General features: G+C 40.7%; 1 pseudogene across 1 annotated transcript; it reads right to left on the bottom strand.

Annotated features, from left to right (window-relative positions):
- Positions 1 to 8376: 8376 nt before the first annotated feature.
- Positions 8377 to 9062, bottom strand: LOC101023831 (annotated as a pseudogene). The gene has a single exon (XR_644897.3). The product of XR_644897.3 is annotated as an NADH dehydrogenase [ubiquinone] 1 beta subcomplex subunit 8, mitochondrial pseudogene (transcript).
- Positions 9063 to 20710: the final 11648 nt, after the last annotated feature.

Genomic DNA, 20710 nt, shown 5'->3' on the forward strand with positions numbered 1-20710 from the left:
TCATGCCTGTAATCCCAGCACTTTGGGAGGCCAAGGTGGAAGGATCACTTGGGTCCAGGAACTAGAGACCAGCCTGGGCAACATAGCAAGACCTTGTCTATATAAAAAATTTAAAAATTCACTGGGAGTAGTGGTGCATGCCTATAGTCCCAGCTACCTGGGAGGCTGAGGTGGGAGAATCGCTTGAACCTGTGAGGTCAAGGATGCAGTGAGCTGTGATCCTAACACTGCACTCTGGCCTGGGCGACAGAGGGAGGACCTGTCTCAAAAAAAGAAAGATGCTGATGCACTCTGTGAAACTCCAAGATGGGGAGCATTTCCTAAACTTATTTGACCAAGGAACCTTCTTGTTGAAAACCATTCCTCAATCTACTTTGGGAGTCTGATTCTAAAAGAAGTAGAGCACTAACAAATATATGTTCATCAAAGCTACCTAGAGAGTTTATTGTTTTGACCCAAGTTATTTGACTTAACTGTGACCACCACTACCACCACTTAGCTGTGGGTAACATGAACTACAAGGCAGCTGCAGCCTGCATCACCCTGAAGAGAGCATCTATTGCTCAACTCCCAGCATGGCCACTGCCTGAAAATCTCATTACCACTGCTGCCCACAGTGCTGTCTCCCTCTCCTCCTTTGAGTCTTTGCTCAGATGTCACCTTCTCAACAAGGCCACCTTATTTAAAACCACCATCCCCTTCCCCAGCACTCTGGATTTCTCTCATCCTGTTCCACCTTTTCCTCTGTTCTACGTTTTCCCCTGACACTGATTTCCTTCTAACAAATCATGTAAGATCCAAGATCTAAGATGCAGGGACTTTTTATCTAATTTTCCACAGGCATATGTAGCCTAAGCACCTAGAAAAGCACTCATAGCAGGTTCCCAATAAACATTGGTTGAAAAAATGACTGAATGAGTAAATGGCAGTAGCCACCGATTCCTCTTCCAGTGTTCTACCCACTACTTTTATATCCAAGGTCTAAGAGATAATAGAGGAGGGGACAGATTATATAATTATAAGGACTTTTACTTTCCCTAAGTGAGATGAGGAAACATTGGAGGGTTCTGAGCCCAAGAGGGAGATAATCTGACTTAGCAGGCTGCTGGGCTAAGAATAGACCATTTAGGAAATTATTGCAATCACTCAGACAAGAAATGATGGTGGCTTGGATCAGGGTGGAGAAGTGGAGGTGGCTGGAAGTAGTGAGATTCTAATTATAATTTAAAGGAAGAGGCAACAAGATTTGCTGACAGTTCAAACATGGTTGTGAGGGGAAAAAAAGGAATCAAGGATGACTTCAATGTTTTTGGCCTGAGAAAGTAGAAGGATGGAATTGCCAAAAACCAAAACAGAAAAATGTGGACTAAAAGGCTTTGGAGAGGAAAAGCAGAAGTTCTGTTTTGTACATGCTAAGGTCAAGCTGTCATTTAGACAACCATAGATTAGATACCATCCAATGTTGAATAGGCAGTTGCATATACAAGTCTGCTGTGCAGGACAGGAGTCTGAGCTAGAGGTATAAATGTGGGAGTCACTGGTATATGGATGGTTTTTAAAGCCATGATACTGAATGAGATAACCAAGGGAATCACATGGAAAAAGAATAAGAGACCAAGGACCAAACTCTAGGGCAAGTCAATACTCAGAGACCTGGGAGGACTAGAAGATCCTGCTAAAGAGGCTGTACAGCGGCAGTCAGTGAGGAATCCAGAGATTACAGTGCCTTGGAAATCAGGTGAAGAAGGAAAGAGTGGTCAGCTAAGTTTAATGCCTAGGACCGGTCAAGTAAGAGAAGGACTAATAATTGACTATTAGACTTAGTAATGTTCAGGTCACTGGTTACCCTAACTAGTGAGTTTCTACAGAGGACAAAAGGCAAAACCTGGATTGGAGTAGATTTGAGAGAAAATGGGGAGATTTTGGAGACAGGGAGTTTAGAGAACTATTTGTAGATAATCTGCTGCATGCAGATGCAGAGCAATGGGGTAGCAGCTGATAGACAAAAGGCATCAAGAGAACCTTTTCTAAGGTGGCAGCAATAACAGCATGTTTGCATCTAGAGGGAAAATGAGTGATGCAGAAAAGGAAAGGGAGAATTACCAAAGTAATGGTCTTGACTAGGGATGAGCTGAGGTCCCTAGACAACAGGCATTAGAAACTACTGCAAAAATCGATGTCCCACAAATAGCACCATAATCCACCTAATAACATGGGCAAAACACCCGAGTCATCTTCATTCCTATTTAGCCTCTCTTGCTCACAAGACACATACGCACACAAGCACACAGAAACACCTCCCTAATCCATTAATAACCTCCATTGGCTACACTGCCAAAATCTGACAATTTCTGACTGCATCGACTGCTATTGTCCTTACCAAAGTCGAATGTATTTTTTCTGTGAACTACTGCAATAGTCTCTCACTTTTTCTGTTTTCCAAGGAAATCTTTTATTGAAGCATAACATATGCATAGAGAAAAGTCCCCAAATCGTAAGTATACAGCGTGATCAATTTTCACAGACTGAACACACCCAGATTAAATGTAACCATCACGTGGATCAGGAAGTAGGACATTACCAGCATCCCAGGAGCCCTCTCATGCCACCGCCCAGCCACTCGCCGCCATCCCAAAGGTAACATTATCTGGATTTCTATCACCATGGATTCATTTTCTCTATTTCAAAATTATATAAAAATAATCATGTATGTAATCCCAGCACTTTGGGAGGCTGAGGTGGGTGGATCACAAGGTCAGGAAATCAAGACCATCCTGGCCAACATGGTGAAACCTCATCTCTACTAAAAATACGAAAATCAGCCGGACATGGTGGCGGTGCATGCCTGTAGTCCCAGCTACTCAGGAGGCTGAGGCAGGAGAATTGCTTGAACCCAGGAGGCAGAGGCTGCAGTGAGCCGAGATCGTGTCACTGCACTCCAGCCTGGGCAACAGAGCAAGACTCCGTCTCAGAAAAAAAAGAATCATGTAGTGTGGCTTCTTTTGTGCCTGGCTTCTTTCGCTCAAAATTTTGTTTGTGAGATTCATCCATGTTGTTTGCACATAGACATAGTTCCCCTTTTCTTTGCTGTATTGTGCTTCTTCGGATGAACATACCACCTTTTATTTATCCATTGTACTGTTAATATTTAGATCATTTCCAGTTTGAGGGTGTTATGAATAGGCTGCTATGAACATTTGCCTTCACATCTCTTGGTGCACATATGTAGGAATTTCTCTTAAGCATATATTCAGGAGAGGAATTTCTGGTTCAAAAGTTATGTATATATTTATCTTTAGTAGATTCTACCAGTTTTCCAAAATGGTTAAATCATTTGCCACTCTCATCACAATGTAGAGGAGTTCCATTGTTCACATCCTCGCCAAGACTTGATTTTGTGCTCTTTTTTGTTTTCGCCATTCTAGTGGTGTACAATGCTGTCTCACTAAGGTTCTAGTTAAATAGCCTTTCAGTCTCCCTGCTTCCACTTTTGCCTCCCTCCAATCCATTCTCCAAATAAAAACCAGAGAAATATTATCAAACACAAGTAAGAGTACACTATTTTCCTTCTTAAAACATTGCAATGGCTCCCAGCTACACTCAGACTAAACCCGAACTTGGAAGCATAGCCTCCAAGTCCCTGTATGATCTGTCTGCTGCAGACCTGCCTGGCCAACTTCACCTTACCAACCATACTCCACGTTCACTGTGCTCCAGACACACCACCTCCTTCCTCTTCCTTGAACAAGCCAGGCTCCCCCTTGCTTGCCTAACTACTATTCTTCCTTCAGGTCACAACTTACAAGTCACATCTTCAGGTGAGAACTCCTAACTGGCCTCTATATCAACAGTGAATCTCCTCTGCAGTGCTTACACAATCTCCACATAGCTTGTTTATTCACTTGTTCATGTCCTATTTCCCTTACTAGATTGTATGGTCCACAAGGGCAAAGACACGGCCTTCTTGGTCACTACTGCATGTCCAGTACCTGGCACTAGGAGCTCAATACATTTTTATCAGTTGATTGACTTAATAAATAGTATCGCTGGCCAGGTGTGGCAGCTCACAACTGTAATCCAGCCCTTTGAGAGGCCAAGGCAGGAGCATCGCTTGAGCTCAGGAGTTTGAGACCAGCCTGGGCAACATGGCAAAACCTTATCTCTAGAAAAAATGAAAAAATTAGTCAGGTGTGGTGGTGTACACGTGTAGTCCCAGCTATCCAGGAGGCTAGGGTGGGAGGATAGCTTGAGCCCAAGAAGTCAAGGCTGCAGCAAGCTGTGATCACGCCAATGGGTGACAGAGTGAGACCTTGTCTCAAATAAATAAATAAAAAGTAAATAGTATCTCTCTCGGGGGGACCTAAGTTAAGCAGTTCTTTCACACTGAGGAGAATTGATAAAGCAAAATGCTCTGAGACGCTCAGAGGAGAGGCCTCGTTTATACATCGACATAGCCATTGTTTACTGGGCACCTATTATGGAGGCAATGGGCCCTGTGTACTCTGCAACAGAGCAACAGAGACCACCTTGGAGCTCCCTCTCAATTGCCGATGAGCTTTTAATCCTGTGCAAGTGACCTTGAGGTCCCTCAGACTCCTGCTGCCTGCTTTTGGCCACTTTATGTAGGTTTACCTTTTCTACAGAGGTACAGAAGCACTTCCATTCATTTGTCCAGTTTTCTAGTTGAGAAAGTTTGTGGGAGTATTTTTCCTGATAATAATGTTAATAAGTTATCACTTAAATTTTTTGAAAAATTAATAAGAGAAAAATAATGGCCATTTATACTTCTACTACCCAGGAAAAATCAGCATATCCCATTCAAGGCTTTGTTATTTCTTTTTCCCTTTATTGTTAATGTTGGTCAAAGGGCTCAGGAGAGGACTTGGTTGAAACTAGTGTATACAGCAGGGCCTGTGGGGGATTCTAATTATTCAAGCCTGCATTGTCCTTTATGCCCAAAACTGGTGGAAAAGAACTGGGGATAGATTACTAAGAGCTTCAGGCTTAGAGCCTGTTTTCAGCACATTTGTTCAAATCATTGTCCACATGTTGCCTTTGTCTCCCCATCAGGGATGCCAAGGAGCCTGACAGTATTACAGCAATTCAGCAGATGTTGCCCTGAAATCGAGAGTGAATATAGCATCTCCCAGATCAACCAAACAGATTCCGAAGACATACCTTTGGCCCACCTTTCCCAAAATGGAGATTTTGTCTGGATAAAGAGCCATCATGTATGGCACCCCTAGTGTGTCCTAGGCACAGTGCTGGACACTTCACATAACTTTAATCCTCACAATGACTCTAGATGTAGGCATTGTCTCCATTTGCAGTTGAGGCTCTGCAAGGTGAGTGAACTGTTCAAGGCCTCAGTAGGTGGCTGATTCAAGCTTGTACTAAGCCTTCTCTGGCTCCATGGGCTTGCTCAGCTATGCTGGTAAGTTTTGTCTTGGCTGCGAATGGCTAGAATCAAAGGAAGAACAGAGGAGGACCTTTCCTGTGCTGGATCTAAAATTGCTGGTAAGCTCGCAGTGCTACGCACAGACTCTCCAAAGGAGACTGGGGAAAACATCAAATTAATTGATATCATTACAGGGTTAGATTACTACTTAATAGATGAGCTAAACCCTGAGGACATGGCCTCAATATAGCCAGAATTTCAAACTGCAGTCTTATCTCTTCCCACAGTGCATGTGGATGTCTAACTCCCTGCTACCACTTTGATGAGTTTGTATTAATAACTCCTGCTTAGGTAAGGAGCTGGGCCATTGAGAGCTGCCCAAGGCCCATTCCTGAGCCCCAGGCCATGATTCGCCTCACTCTGGACTTCAGTTCCAGAGAGAGAGGTCAATGGCAGGGCATGGGAACAGGATCGATCCCCAAGCTTGTTCTGTCCCCGGAACAGAAGTCCCTAGAAACACTATGGGTGGGACAGAAGTTAAGAGCAGAGAGCAGGGAATCACATCTGCTAAGTGAGGGGAGTTTTCCAATGAAAACAACTCAGCAAGGCCTTCGGTCCCCTGGGAAGATTTCCTTCAGCTTATGCACACTCAGTTCCTCCTCCCTCCTCCTCTGTCTCCTTGGGGTTGGACTAGAAGTCAAAGCACTGACCAGCAATGTCCTCCAAACCTTGGGGAAGATGCAAGACCTTGACCTACACTCTGGGCCAACTGCATCTCAGATCAACAAGATCTTAACTCACTTACCTGTGTTTGACAGGGAAGCAACAAACCCTTCTTTGAACACTGAAGTTAGGGGTGTGATTTTCCTTTTAAATACAGACAGGGTGGCCTCAGGGGTAGTGAGAAGCTCCATCCTCAGAAGGATCCAGAAGAGGCTGGGTGACCGCGTGAAAGGGACACTGGGACAGTGATTCGGAATTGACATGTGGCCTTGACTTAGACACTAGTTTCAAATCCAACAATTTATTAAGCTGCACCGGTGTGCGAAGCAAACCTGACCTCTGTCTTCACAGGTTAATGGGGAAGACAGACATGGAAACAAAGGCAGAATGAAACATGTCATTACAAATTGTGATCAGTGCTAAAAGGGAAGGATGGCGGTCATGAGGAATAATAACAAGGAGAATCAAGAATTTTGAGTAGGGGTTCCGAATTTATGTTTCGAAACAGTTCACTGTGGCTGCCATGAAGAGTCTGGGTTGGAGGGGCAAGTGTGGAGGTTGGAGGCGAGTTAGAAAGCCAACTCACTGGCCCATGGAATAGATGATATGGCTGAATCCAGGTGTGAGTGGAAGAAGTGGGGCGATGTGATACAATGGGAGGCATATTTTGGACATAGAATCAACAGGACTTAATGGTACTTGAGAAGTGAGAGCTTGGGGAGGAGATAAAAAGGGAAATAACTCCCAAGTTTGGGACTGAACAAGGTCATCTGAAAAATCTGAGTTTATAGTATTGTATAGATTCTATGACTATGAAGCTTCAAAGTCCAGACTAACAGGCCAGGAGGTAGGGCCAGTTCTATCCCTTGATATGACTCAGAGCCACAAGGGGTGGCATAAAAGCAATGCCACCGAAAAGGTCTTTCCCACATTGGGGCCTGAAAGGAAGTGAGGTTTTACTCTGGCACCCATCTCCCTTATACAGTGTATATCAAAATCATAATCAAGGTAAACCAAGATCATAGCCAGAGAATCAGTGTCAAGCATCCAGTTAAAAGAGTGAAGATGAAAAAGGAATAATAAATAGCAAAATCACTGCATTTTCTATATATTGTATAGAAATCATTATACACACACACACAAAGAGAGAGACACCTATAATCAAAAAGAAAAACACAGACAACCCAATAAAAAATGAACAGAAGATTTGAACAGGCATTTCACAAAAAAAATTAAAAAAATCAATTGCCAATACACATATGTAAAGGTGCCCAACTTCCTTAGCATTAGAGAAACACAAAATAAAACTATACTCAGCTACTGCTAAATAGGGCTACAATGAAAAAAACTAACAATACCAAGTGTCGGCAAAGATTCAGAGCAAATAACCCTCTCATACATTATTTATGGCAATTTAAATTGAAACAACAGGTTTTTGCTTTTTTTTAAATTTGGCTTTAGTATCTACTAAAGCTAAATATACACATACCCTATGACCCAGTCATTCCACTCCTAGGTGTTTATCCAACAGAAATATGTACACATTTGTGCCAGAATAAACCTACCACAATGTTTTTAGGGGCACTATTCATAAGTCAAAAACTGGGGAAAATGCAAATGTCCATCCACAAGAGAATGAATAAAATAAATTGTGACATATTCCTACAAAGGAATAGGTGAATTCCTTTCACTATGTAATAGTGAATTCACTTCACTATGTAGAAGTGAAAGTGAATAAACAAAATGCACTAGACAACAACATGGATGAATCTCACAAGCATAATGTTGAAAATGAAACCAAATGCAAAATAGAGTATTCTATGATTCCATTTACATTAAGCTCAAAAACAGGCAAAACTACTCTAGGATGATAAAAGTCAGGAAAATTATACTTTTAGGGAGGATCATGGTGAATAGGCCTGAGCAGAAGGAGGTTTCTCAGATGCCAACAATGTTTCTTCATCTGGCCAGTGGCTCCACAGGAGAGTCCATTTCATGAAAACCCATCAACATGTACCTTTCAATTTGTCTGCATTTATGTATTTATGTTGTACATCAATAACAATGTACCCAAAACACTTAGGAAGAGTATTTGCCTATGACAACTAAAGGCAATATGGTTGCAGTAAAAAACCAAAATCATAGTCAAAGTAAACCAACGTCATGGCCAGAGAGTCAGTGCTAAGCAAGTTAAAACAGGATGAAAAAAGAATAAGAAGTAGCAAAATCATTGCATTTACAATTTTTTTTTTCCCCACAGCACTGAGTTTTATTAGGAATTTCATTAAGATTAAATTTCTAGGAATGAGGGCGTCCTAGTTAAGAGGACACAAAAGCCCACGAAGCCTCCTCAGATCTCATAGTGAACCACCGGCTCAGGTTCTTTGGAGGGATCGCCGCCTCGTTCCAGGTACAGATTATTGTAAGGATACTGCTTTGGTCCCACAGGCTGGTAGACAGGGTACATGTCCCCCGCCCAGAACATAAATGTCATGAAAGCCAGGAAACCGAAGAGCTGCATACACATGACATTCCAAGAAACAGGTGTGGGGGATGTATCCACACGGTTCCTGGTGTACATGTCTAGGTGCCAGTGCATCGGTTCACCCCAGTTCAACCTCAGGTCCGGTTGGTCCCAGCTATACCATGGATCCTTCTCATGCTGTGAACGGTCAGGGAGCTTCGGGTAGTCGCCATACCCCATGCCCTCATCCGGGTAATGCTCGTAGTCTTCCACATGCATAATATACTTCTTGGCGGCAGCGGCTAGTTCTTCTGGGGTCCTAGGATAGAGCCCTGGGAACATGTCCTTGGTCATGCGGGAGGCTGGCTGTGCGCCCAGCGGCACCACGCTCCGGGATGCCCTTTGCAGCCACTGAACTCCCAGGACCCCGGCCCTGGCCACCGCCATCTTCACCTTCTTCATGTTTTCGCATTTACAAATATTAATTTTCTGAACATTTTTCCAAGTTTTCGGCCCTGATATGTTATTATCACAGAATTTGTCTCCCAACTTTTGTTTTGGCTGTATTTTAAAGGTTTGCAAAGGCATCATCATATCCCTTTCAACGTAGTGTTTTGAACAAGCATGTATGTACACACCTATGAACCCCAAGGATATGTGCCATAATAATATAAGTATGGGACCACAGAACAACCAGAGTGATTCCCATAATCACTCACAAAATAAGTCTGATTATTTTATCATAACACCTGGTCTACGTGTACATGCTCTTTGCCACTGAATGCTTAATTATAGGAGTCCAAAAACTATTTGAGTAGCTGTCCTAATCATCAAAAATTTGTGTGCTGTGTAATGAAAAAAACACATGCTTTAGTCCACCGTTTATCTATGTACTCCTCAACAATTGATTTAGCCTCCTTGACTCAGTTTCTGCTCATATAAATGGAGGAAATACTACCTACATTGTGGGACTAGAGTGAGAATTAAACAAAACAGCTTACAGCAAAGTGCCTGCTACATACTAAGCCCTTGACAACTGCTAGACAGTTGCAGCAATGTAGCAGATTTTTGACCTTGCAGTTTTACCCATTTTAACATAAATGCATTAACATTGCCTATTTCCTCCATATTTTAATGAGGATTAAGGGTTAGGCATTTTGAACTTGTTTCATAGACTGGGCATTTTCAGGAAATGTTGAAAAATATCCCAGATGCTGTCATTTCAGAAAGCAAAGCAGATAAAGGAGAAAGGGTATTGAAACCTTACATTTGAATTCATGAAACAGACAAATTTTTGGGTGCACACACTGAAAGTAAGAATAAAATTAAACACCAATTAATGATTGAATGAAAAGAAGTCTCAAAAAGAAAATCATAAGGATCAATTTTACCCTATTTAATTCATATTCTGATCAAATTTCTTTCAGTAAAACTAAACTATCACCATTGAGAATGAATAATTACTGAGAAAGAACAATTTCAATTGCAATTACATAAATAAAGATCCTTAATTTTTTGGATCTTTTAAATTTTGGATTAATATGTCCTTTAAAAAATGTTTTTTCTGAACTCTATTTTTTCAACACAATTCTACTCACATTTTGTCCACATTTTTAATTAGAAAATTGACTTCTTTTGCCTCAATAGTAGGATATTAATTAAATAAAGTATGGCACATTAATATAATGGACTTTTTTTTCCCCGTAGGTTATTGGGGTACAGGTGGTGTTTGATTACACGAGTAAGTTCTCTAGCAGTGCTTTGTGAGGTTTTGGTGTACCCGTCACCCGGGCAGTATACGCTATACCCTGTTTGTAGTCTTTTATCCTTCATCCCCCCCCACCCTTGTCCCCATGTCCCCAAAGTCCAATATATAACAGACATTTAAAATATAGCCATAAAAGTTGTATTTTCAAAGAATATTTGATGATTTAGGGAAAGGTCCATAAAACATCTTTAAACAGCACAAAAAGAGGCTATGAAATAGTATGTGTACAGTGTAATTTCATTTCTGTAATGTTTATGCATGTTTGCACATGCATATAATAAAATTTTGGGAGGACAGCCATTCAAAATGTTCATAGTAGTTATCTTTGAATGACAGGATTGTGGGAGATACACATTTCTTTCTTTAAACTTTTTGTCTTTCAAATTTTACACCATAAATATATACTACTTTAATAAGAAGAAAATCTTATTTTTAAAAACAATTTGTAATTGTTTATTTTTCTGTATTCTGTAGGTCTTGGCAAAAATCTAAACAAAGATTTGTAAAATCTTTCTTCTCCTATCACTGCTCTCTCCTGGCCACTTTCATTTTGCCCATGCGTGTGAAATATTTATGAACATCATGTAATCTAAGAAAGAATAAGCATCTGTTTGCAAGTGATTATATGGAAGTATTCAATATTTTAGGCCCTGAACAACATTTTCTCAAACAGACTAAAAAATTGACCTGTCCAAATTGCCTAAGGGGTCAATGTGGAAAGCAGAGAATGCAAGTCCACATTCTGGCCTCTCCCTGAGCGTGTGACCCTGAATGAGTCATCCAACCACTCACATCCTCTGCTCCTCACTTGGGCCCTAAGGGAACTGTCTCTACCATCTCTAAGGCCCAGAAGGCCCTGTGAAGCTTGCTTAGAGGTCTCACCAAGGCCAGCAGTGTTTGGTCCAATAGCTCTGCATTGGTTTGCTAGGGCTTCCATAACAAAGCACCACAGACTGAGTGGCTCAAACAATGGAAATTCATTTTCTCACAATTCTGGAGACTAGAAGTTCAAGATGATCAAAGTGTCAACAAAGTTGGTTTCTCCTGAAGCCTCTCTTCTTGGATTATAGATGGCCATCTTCTCCCTATATATTTTCCTCTGTGTGTGTCTGTGTCCTAATCTCTTCTTCTCATAAGGACACAAGTCATATTGGATTAGAGCCCACCCTAGTGAACTTGCTTTACCTTAATTACTTCTGTTTTTGTTTTTTTGTTTGTTTGTTTTTGTTTGTTTGTTTTGAGACAGGGTCTCACTTGGTCACCTAGGCTGGAGTGCAGTGGCACGATCATGGCTCACTGCAGCCTCGACCTCCTAGGCTCAAGTGATCCTCCCACCTCATCCTCCCAAGTATCTGGGTCCACAGGCATGCACCACTACACTCAACTAATTTTTAAAATTTTTTGTAGAAACAGGGTCTCACTATGTTGCCCAGACTGATCTCGAACACCTGGGCTTACAGGCATGACCCACCGCACCTGGCCTTAATTACCTTTTTAAAGACCATATATCCAAATACAGTCACATCTGAGATACTGGGGGTAAGGACTTCAGCATATTAATTCATCAGGGGGCACAGTTCAGCCAATAACAAGTTCCTATCAAGGAAATGAGCATAGAAAGTGGAAAGAAATGGATCTAATAGAGGTAAGAGAGTCTAATTAGTGAAATTATATAGGATTGCCTGCAAATTTCCCAAAATGTAGGTGGAGTTCCATTTTTTTCACACCCCTCTATAGCAGGCAACTACTTCATGAAGGAGAACTCAGGGTGGGAGAATCTTCTATATATTATCCAACAAGCTATCATGCCCACTGCCAGCTCAGAGTTCAACTTTAGCAGCATCCCCACTTTAATCCATTAGAGAGAAATTGTTTATACACTTATTTGAATATTTTACTGCATCTCGCCCTTATTATGTCAAATAAATGTGTAGAAAATGGAAAAATGACAGGCTGAAACTAGTGATTAGAAACATAAGTCTCATAATCTTACTATAATTGACATGAAAATGGGAATTATCATGTGGGCTCAAATCAGGAACTCTCTTAACTGGGAGTTCACTGAACTTAGGCTGATGTGTATACATCTGTGAAGGAAAAAAACAAAGCTAAATAACATAGAACAAGTTCCAAAACCAGATGATCAAAGATTGAGCCTAAAAGACTAGATGTAGTTTTTAAGGAAAGCCAGTGTTCAGCTTTTAGAAAAGGGAATTTCCCTTACCACATTCAAATAACTCATATAACCTTTACACACTTGACATTTGCACACTTGATTCCAATAACTGCCTATAGGAAACTTGTTATAGGAAAAAAGAGAATTCCCTAGAGGCAAGTAAGGAACTGCCTAATGCAGTTCTTAGCAGACAGCATTTCAACAAATAATGTTGAACAAACAACTCCAGTGAGCATGATTTAACAAGTCCCTAGCCACATCACTGAAGCATACTTTCTACACACGTCCTAAGTCATCTTACACCCCTCCCTCTCTCATCCCCAGACATTCAGATCATTCAGATTCACGGATTCTGCTTTCATGTTTCTTAACTATCTCTCTCTCTCTCTCTCTCTCTCTCTCTCTCTCTCTCTGTGTGTGTGTGTGTGTGTGTGTGTGTGTGTCTCTGTCTTTCTCTCTCTCTTCCTTTCCACTCCTACTTTCCCAGCTCAAGTATTCACTACCTCTTGCCTAGAGAGGCATCCTACCTCTGGTCTCCTCCCTTCCAAGCCAGCCCACACTCCACTGTCAGAACTCTACTTGTTCAATCAATGAGTATTTATTGAGCCCTTACTAGGTGCCCTGCAGACACTACTTACTAGGGCCCATAGACACTATGTTGAGCCCTGGAAAGTCCATCTTGAACAAGGCAGACACACACCCTGAAGGTGATAGTCTAGCCGGGGAGATAAACAATTGCTGTAGACAAACAATTACCATACACTAGTATTGTGAGTACTTTGTTAGGAAAAAACAGCATGCTACGAGAGAAGATAACTGGAAAACCAAAACTAGTGTAGTTGAATGAAAAAAATTACGTAAAAAGGTATTTACTGTTATACGTCTTTATCTGGGAAGATCCACAAAAGAGGGAGATGGGGAAACTTACAAGTTAGCAGATTTTGATGGGGTAATCAATAAATGTACATTTAATATGCCTATTAGATATCTGACTACAAATATCAAGACAAGTGGGTGTGTGAGTTTAGAGTCCAGGATCAGGGACAGAGATAGAGAATAGGGGGTTGGCCATATTTAACATCACAGGATTGAATGAGATCACCTACAAAGAGGAGAGGAGAAAAGGGAAAGGAGTGGGGAGAAGAAAGACAAGTACTGACCTCAGTTTTTAGAGGTCAAAAAGATGAGAAAAACAAAGGAAAAAAAAAAAAAAGATGAAGGCCAGTCATTGAAGTCAGAGCAGGAGAATGAGGAGTCACAGAGCAAGAGGGAAGAAAGTGTTTCACAAATGAGGCAGCGGAGTCTTTTCAGCAAGTGGTGCTGAGAAAACTGGATATTCACATGCAAACACATGAAACTGGACTCTTACCTTACACCCTGTACAAAAATTAACTCACAGGCCTAATCATAAGAGCTAAAACTAAACACTCATAGAAGAAAACAAAGGAGAAAAGCTTCAGGACATTGGATTTGGCAATGATTCCTTAGATAAGACACCAAAAGCACAGGCAACCAAAGAAAAAACAGACAAATTGGACTTATCAACATTTAAAACTCTTGTGCATCAAAGGACACAATCAGAAGAGTGGAAAGGCAACCAAAAGAACAGGAGAAAGTATCTGCAAATCATTTATCCAATAAGGGTTAAATATCCAGACTATATGAAGAGCTCCTACAATTCAACAACAACAAAGAAAAACAATCCGATTTAAAAAATTAGCAAAGGACTTCAATAGATATTTCTCCAAATATACAAGATATACAAATGGTCAACAAGCACATGAAAAGATACCCACTAACACAAATCATTAGGAATATGCAACTCAAAACCCCAATGAGATATCACTACACACTCACTAGGATGGCTACTAGTTAAAACAAAACAAAACAAAAAACAGAAAACAAGTGTTGGCAAAGATGTAGAAAACTGGAGCTCTTGTATACCCTTGGTAGGAAGGTAAAATGGTACAACTGCTACATAAAACAGGCAGTCCTCAAAAAATTAAACATAGAATTACCATATGATCCAGGAATGCTACTTCTGGGTATGTATCCAAAATAATTGAACACAGTATCTCAAAGGAACCCATATTCCTAGCAGCATTATTCACAAAAATCAAAGAGTAGGCCGGGCACGGTGGCTTACACCTGTAATCCCAGCACTTTGGGAGGCCAAGGCAGGCAGATCACGAGGTCAGGAGATCAAGACCATCTGGCTAACACGGTGAAACCCCACCTCTACTAAAAATACAAAAACTTAGCCAGGCATGGTGGCGGGCGCCTGTAGTCCCAGCTACTCAGGAGGCAGGAGCAGGAGAATGGCGTGAACCCGGGAGGCGGAGCTTGCAGTGAGCCGAGATAGCGCCACTGCACCCCAGGCTGGGCGACAGAGCGAGACTCCCTCTCAAAAAAAAAAAAAGAGTAGTAGTAAGCTAAGTATTCATCAACAAACAGAAAAAAAAAAAGTTTTATTCAACCTTAAAAAGAAGGAAATTCTGACACATGCTATGATATCAATGAACCTTGATAAATATGTAAAATAAAATGTAAAAGTCATAACAGGACAAATACTGTATGATTCCACTTATATGAGGAGCCTAGAGTAGTCAAATTCATAGAAACCAAAAGTAGAATCGTGATTACCAAGGACAGGGAGGCAGGGGTACGAGGGAGCTGTTGTTTAATGAGTATAGAGTTTTGATTTTCCAAGATGAAGAGAGCTCTGGAGACTGACTGCACAGCAGTGTGGATGTGCTTAACACTACTGAACTGCACACTTTAAAAAGGCTAGATGATACATTTTACATTATGTGTATTTTACCACAGTTTTAACTTTTTAAAAGAATCACAAAATGAAGAATTAGTCCATATTGCTGAGAGGCAGTAAGATGAGGACTGAACTCTCCATGACAAGACAGAGCACTGAAGCCTTTGTTAAAGCCATTTCAGTAGAGTGAATCCCAGAAGCCTCATTGAAATGTCAGTGGAAGAAAGACTGGGAGATGAGGAAATGGAGCTCATGGGAATACAGAACTTTCTAGCTTGAAAAGAAGCACAGAGATGAGGCACAGCAGGAGGAGGGGATGGGGTCAAGGTTGGCAGGGTCAAGACGAGGGCTATAAAAGAATGTTTGTAGGGAACTGTGGTAGGGCCGCCCTGGGGTGTAGGGTGGCCATTTGAGATCTGTGGTCTTACATTTGAAATGAGCCTTGCTGGCATGGTTGTGTTTTCTGCAGCACTGTGAAGCTGCCCATGAGCAGGTGCAGAGTTGGTGGGTAGCAAGCTTTAACCAGCATTGTGTGATTTTTTTTTCTAGGCAAGGGCCATAGAGGAGAGAGGCACGAGCTTTATGGGAAGTAAGGGCACAAGAAGAGAGTCCTGGCAGTGAAGGAGAGGCTGCATTCAGGCTGGGACTTGCCAGAGTGGGAGCATTAAACATGTGAGTTGGAACTATAGGAGGGGATCAGGGAGCAGGCTGGTTGAAATCTAGATTTCAGAGGTGGGGCAGTTATCGTCGATGACTTAGTCAGGTTGAGCAAAAGGTCTTTGGAGCTAAAAAGGTCAAGGAAATAAAGAGTCCCCAGCATTGATCGGATCACCTACATAAATGCTGAAGTTGCCCCTAGAGAAAGGAAGAGAAGCAGGACCCAGTGTGGAGAAGAGGGGGAAGATGTGAAGCAAGGGGAACAGTGTGTGCAAATGACAAACTCTTACTATGAGGAGCAGAGAGACGTTCATGAAGGATGGAGAACTGATACCATGGGGTAGATAAAGGTGGAGTGGAATGCACAGCTATTTTTGTGAAGACTTCGAAACACACACGAAGGAGTTTGTATTTTATTGTAAGGAAAGCTATTGAAGGATTTTAAGCAAAGGGTACACAATCATATTTGTGTTTTTAAAAAAATGCTCTGATAAATAAACTGTGTTATATCCAGACAACGGCATATTATTCAGCATTAAAAGAAATAAGCCACCAAGCCATGAAAAGACACTGAAGAAACTTAAATGCATATTACTAAGTGAAAAAAGCTAATCTGAAAATGCTAAATACTATATGATTCCAACTATATGACACTCTAGAAAAGAAAAAACAATGGAGATAGTAAAAAGATGAGTGGTTAGTAAGGGTTGGGGTGGAGACAGGGGGAGGAAGGGATGAATAGGTGGAGCACAGAGGATTTTTAGAACAGGGAAATTATTTTGTATAATCCTCTAATGATAGATACATGTCATTAGACATTAGTCCAAACCCACAGACTGTGCAACACCAAGAATGGCCCCTAATGTAAACTATGGACTTTGGGTGATAATGATGTGTCAATGTAGGTTCAGCGATGGTCACATGTACCACTCCAGGGGGCGATGTTGATAGCAGGGTAGATTGCATATGTGGGAGGGGCAGGGGATGTATAGGGACTCTGTACTTTCTACTCAATTTTGCTGTCAACCTAACACTACTCTAGAAATAGTCTATTTTTTAAAAAATCACACTGAACTGCTGTGTGGAGCACAGATGAAACAGGAGCAACCTGGAAAGAAAGAGCCCAAACAACAGGCTACTGTTGCTACTCACTGAGACAGCACAGAACAGGAATTTGGGAACTCGGGGGTGGGCACAGTGGATTCAGTTTGGAGGGGCATGCTGAGACTGAGTTTCCCAGGGCTTGAAGGGGGCCCATGCCGAATACTTTTTCCATATAAGCACGAAGCAGTTAAAAAATCACTGCGTAACCCTGCAGCACTGAAAACACACTCACAGCCAAGGCCAGCTCAAGGCTGTTTGCATGAGGTCATGTAGCTTGGTGGTTGGGCTCACAAATTCTGGATTCCTGAGCGAAAACTTCCTGGTTCGAATCTTAGCACTGCCACTTACCAGCTTGAGCAACTTATTTAAACTTTTTGCCTCCATTTCCTTATGTGTAAAATGGTAAATAATAATATATTTGATGATATTATATAAAATAAAATGTAAAAGTCGTAACAGGACAAATACTGTATAATTCCACTTATATGAGGAGCCTAGAGTAGTCAAATTCATAGAAACCAAAAGTAGAATCGTGGTTACCAGGACCTACCACATACCACATAAGGCTGCTGTAGATTAAATGAGTTAGTATATTTAGCATAGTTAGTATCTATATAATACTAACTCTGGAAAGAGAGGGTTAGTAGTATATAAATATATAAAATAATTTATATATTAGGAAAATAATAAATCATAGAATACTGTATGACCGTTTGCTATCAATATTATGAACACTAATTATTTTGAAGAAACGTTAGCTGACATATTTATTCATCCATTCCATTGTTCATTCATTCAACAGGCATTGATAGAGTCCTCACCACCAGCACTCAAACATAAATCAGACACCAAGTCTTCTCTCAGCAAGCTTAGACTTGCACAGATTTAAACACGCAGAATTTTACATGTTCAATCCCACTCTGAAGAACAACTTGAGTTAATCAATAACAGGAAATATTATTATTGAAATACACACATCAACACAAAAATAACCTTCAAATGCTTTTCCTATATAAAATCAAAGTCATGTATTATCTTGCTTCATATATATGATTATTTTATATAACTGTCCTTAAATGATATGTCTAAAGTGATATGTTTTTCATCATATATGTTTTGAATATGTGTATTTGCAAGCAAATATAAACGAATACATAATCTTGCATTGCTTTCAAAAGAGAATCAGGCATTATATAAAATAAGCATTATGTATCTGGCTACATGAGTGATAGTATGGTGTAGTGGTTAGGAGAAGAGTCTGAAACAGAATCACCTAAATTTAAATTCCTGTTCTGCTCACTAGTTGCATGATCTTGGCAAGTGAGGCCTCTTTGTACCTTACTTTCCCCATTCGGTAAAATGGGACTATAATAACACTTCATAGAGTTGTTGTGAGGCTTAAATAAGTTAACAAACATGCAGTATTTCTAATAGTAAAAACCCAAAGCATTAGCTTTCTTATGCAGAAATGTTCCACCCACGTTTTTGTACTTATTTATTTTGTGCTTGTTTATTCGTAAGCCAAACTTAGGGTTCAAGTAATTTTATTAAACTCTGGAATATGCATCATTATCAAAGGAAAATGTTAGATTTTACTCAAGCTCAGTTGGTACAGGCATTTCTCCTGAAATAAGAAGGGCTCCTGTGAAATAGTCACTCCCGAGTGTTGCCAGTTGCTATTCAGCCGCTAGATTCGGCCACCAGAGGCCGCCAACAATGACTTGTGGACAATGCAAGGGTGAACATTAGGAAAGGCAGAAACAGGTCAATCTAACCAGAATTACTTCTAGATCTGCCCCATCAGCATCAAGAAAAGCCAGAAATGTTTTTCCGTCAGAGGCAGGATGTTTTCTCTTTACATTTAAACGTCCAATTTTGACAAAGTAGGATCCCAAGGCTTGGAGAACTTTCTGCTTGAAATGATTGATAGTATTTGTCTGAGTTTTGGTGTGTGTATTCCATAACTTCTCTAAGAGTCACACTGCCACCTGATTCGTAGAACCTCTTGCAGATCTCTTTCACTGACTCAAAGACGGTGGGCAGTGGATACAAAACACCAAGGGTGAGCCCAGCCCACTCCACAGGGAGAACTAGAGTGTCCAAGCTTCGTCTGCCAAACATGTGGAACCTCTGTTCCCAGGGCACATGGTGCGATAGTTCTTTGAATCAACATCCATATTACTCCATACAACTCAATTTGACATAAAAATATCAAGTGTGTATCTTATTTGTATATAGAAATTGCATATTCAGGTGAGTTGCTTTTAAAATCTGTGTCTTCATTGTAACATAGTTCCTCATTTATGGCCTGCTTTGTTATAAATTATCCTTTGTAATTTCCCAGTCTCTATTTTTCACTAATTAATTTAAAACCTATTTCAAAGAAAACAGATGCATTTCTGTATTTAAATTTTATTTGTTTATGCATAGGCCAGTATTTTTATCTTTCTTGGCAGCTATATAATAGTATTTTAGATAATTTGTTATCTTTTATTATCCACACAGTATCTAGGATCATTTGCCATTTTACAAAGTCAACTGTAATTTGATGACATGCTGAATTCCTTGTATTGTTTTGGAAATAACTTCAGGAAAATGTAACTATAATACACACAAATGGCATACAAATTTCGATATTGTTGCACAAAATTTGTTCAAGTTCACTCTATGTTAATTTTTTATTTTTTATTTATTTGTTTTTAGAGACAGGATCTTGCTCTGTCACCTGGGCTGGAGTGCATTGGTGCAGTCATAGCTCACTGCAGCCTCCATCTCCGGGGCTCAGGGAATCCTTCTGCTTCAGCCTCCCAAGTAGCTGGAATTACACACATGTGCTACCACACCCAGCTAATTTTTTCATTTTTTTGTAGAGAGGGAGGTTTCACTATGCTGTACAGGCTGGTCTCAAACTCATGGCCTCAAGGGATCCTTCTGCCTAGGCCCCCCAAAATGCTGGGATTACAGGCATGAGCTACCACGCCCAGCTAGTATATTTTATGTGAGAACTAAAGAACTTAACAGTAGTTTACGGGGTACATTATCTAGCCAGATTTCCTTTCTGTCTTCATCTCCTGCCTCGCTTTTCCTTGTTCATTCTACCCTGACCTCACATAAATCCTTGAACACGTTGGGCACCATCACCTTGGGGCTTCGAACTGAGGCCTCTCCCTTTGTTATTCTTACCCCAGATATCACTTCCCCACCTCAGATAGCACCTTCTCAGTGTGTTCTCCTGGACCACCTTTATATATGAAACATCTCCAGCATCCCCGATCCTCCTCCAATCCCTGCTATTTTTTTCCCATAGCACTTATCACTTCTAATATACTGCATAATTTTTCTCTATTTCTATGTATTGTCTGTCTTCCTCTTCTGGAATCTAAGCTCCATGAGAACAAGGATTTTTGTCTGTTTTGTTCTATTGATGCATCCACAAGGCCTAGAGCAGGCCCTGGCACATAACAGGGGCCCAATAAATATTTTTTAAACTAGTGGAGAGATATTAATAATATAAAATTTTCCCAAGTCATCCCTTTATCATTTATGAGAATTGCACCCATCATCCCACTTGCAGTTTTAGCTAAAACTGAGGTCCCTGCTAATCATTAACCTTGAATGGTACTCAGACTTTGAAACAAAGAATAACTAAAGGC

This window comes from Papio anubis, chromosome 4, assembly GCF_008728515.1.
Source record: "Papio anubis isolate 15944 chromosome 4, Panubis1.0, whole genome shotgun sequence".
Taxonomy (NCBI): Eukaryota; Metazoa; Chordata; class Mammalia; order Primates; family Cercopithecidae; genus Papio; species Papio anubis.